This window comes from Otolemur garnettii, unplaced genomic scaffold (assembly GCF_000181295.1).
Source record: "Otolemur garnettii isolate 467f Iridium unplaced genomic scaffold, OtoGar3 scaffold00203, whole genome shotgun sequence".
NCBI lineage: Eukaryota > Metazoa > Chordata > Mammalia > Primates > Galagidae > Otolemur > Otolemur garnettii.
The window spans coordinates 101,127-103,588 of NW_003852598.1; positions in this window are offsets into that span (position 1 = coordinate 101,127).

Consider the following 2,462-nt stretch of genomic DNA (forward strand, 5'->3'; position numbering starts at 1 on the left):
GTGCCTCCATGTTTCTGTTCCTAACAGTCCTTCCCGTGAGTATGGGTGGAAGCTATGGCTTGCTTCCAACCAGCTGAACATAGCAAAGGTGATGGGATGACATTCTCATAATTAGGTTATGTAAGAAAGTAAAGGCCTTTAGATATAATTCACTTAATTACAGTAAGTTATGTGACTCCATCTAAGCAGACTGAAAATATTATTCTTACAGATTTGAGGAAGTAAGTACCATGCAAACCAAGCCATTATGACAAGGAACTGCTGGAAGCCTCTAGGACCTGGGATAGCCTCTAAAATTTAGAGTGAGGACTTTGGACAGTCAGGAAGATTCTGGAGTCCTTAGTCATACAGGGGCAAGGAAAAGAATTCTGAGTACAATCTGAATAAGCTTGTAAGTAGATTCTTCCTTAGTCAAGATGTAAGATGAGATAGCACGCCAAACAACAGCTTGACTCCATTCTTACCAAACCCTGAGCAGAGACCCTGGTAAAATGTGCCCAGACTCATTATTCTTAGAAACTGTGAAATAAGAAATTGTTTTAATTTGCTGAATTTGTAATAACTTACTACAAAGAAATATAAATCTACCTTTACCACATATTTTAAAAGCAATATGGTGTTGAAAGACCACCAAAGACTATAGTAATTTGGCCTTTATTCTACGATGACCTTCTAGAAACAGAATGAGGGAATATATGATACAGAAGTTTCTAAAAGGTAAACCAAAGTTTTAATAATCTAGTCATCCTAGAAAGATGGAAGCCACTGTAAAATTAAAGACAATGAAAGGAAAAAAATTGAACAGCCATGTCTGTGCATGCAAAAAATGTTTATCCTTTAATATATTCCGCTAATGATCTAGCCCATTAGCACTATGATTTAATTTTCTGTTCTTGATTCCTGTATGTGTGTATCTGTGTGTGTGTGTATGTATGTATATAACTGAGTTCTTAGAAGCACATGTTTTCAAAGACATTTAAAAATTATTTCTGATTTATTCACTTTGCTTGATGAGTGTGGAAATAGAAAACACTCTTAGTGAAAGTTGTTTCTGATAACTTTGCCAAATGGAGAAGTGCAATCATACAAAATTGTGTTTCTACTCCCACTTCATTTATTTTAACTAAACCATACATATTATTGGGAATAAATTAATTAAAACAACTACTTTAAGCTTTTACCTTTCAAATTTGGAGATATTATTTTAAATATTTTAGCTTATGATGTTACACAACCTTATTCCCTTAGACATAGCTAAAAACAAGTCAACTCCAATTTATCTGATGGGCTTTTAGAAGTGAAAAAGTTACTGAACACATTTTGGTCTCCCAAAATGTTCTGGGAGAAATGGATCAGTAAGTGCCAGGCTTTGTGTTCCATGAGAGGAGCACAAAGGAGACCTAAAAAGTATCTATTAGACACATCAAATGTGTTGGATCTTTTCAACTCAACTTCAAAATATGATAGGAAATTAATAAAAGTGGACTATGGTGAGGTGGATATGGGGATAAGTCTGGGGGCAAAGATGCAAATGAGAAGAGAAAGATAAGCACATTTCTAAAAGCTGGAAAGAGAAAGAAGCATTTTAACAGATTACTCAAAGCAGAGTACTTTTAAGTTCAGAATTCTAGAATGAGAGGAGAGAATTGGAGAAGGGTAACATGAAAGAGATGTGGACTGAATAAATGAGCCTGGGGTGAAAGAGGTTATCAGAACAGTTCCATGAATTGAAAGTTCATCAATAAAGCTTTATAACTATGTCACATATCGCCTAGGCAAATACCAAAGAGATTTTCCTTAAAGAAACACAATTAACCACCTTTAAAAAAAATTTGGGATAGTACTGGTTTCTGTAGAATAAGTATCTTTTCTTTCTAACATTTGAAAGAATTCAGTATAAAAGCCAAACTTATAAATTAATGAAAATTAAAAGGTAAATTTCAAATGTTCTCATCACAAAACAATGTTAAATAGTAGAAGTGATGGGTAGGTTAAATATCTTGACTTAATCATTCCACATTGTATTTAAAAATCATAACATCACTTTATACTTCATAAATATATGCAATTACAATTTTTAAATATACAATAAATAAAATAAAAAGAAAGCTCGTGAATCACAACACCATAAATCTGCAGAGCCTTTCATGGAGCCCCAGTTAAATATTTTAATTCCCAAAGAAAATTTTGAGGGAAACTAATTTACATATACTACGATAGCAGAAAAAATTATCTAACAAGTAATCAGTGCTGTCCTACTTTCTTAAATGAAAACAGATATGTGAGTATTGCAAGATCATGGTGGAAAAACATGCCAAGAAGAAACACTGAGATAAAGTGGAGGAGATAATTCTTAAATAGAGAGATTTTTCAAATTATTTGATAAAAATTAATGAACTGAATTTCAATTTCAGCTTCAACACGTAAAAAGTTTGGAAGTTATTACTCCCATTTTTCTATCA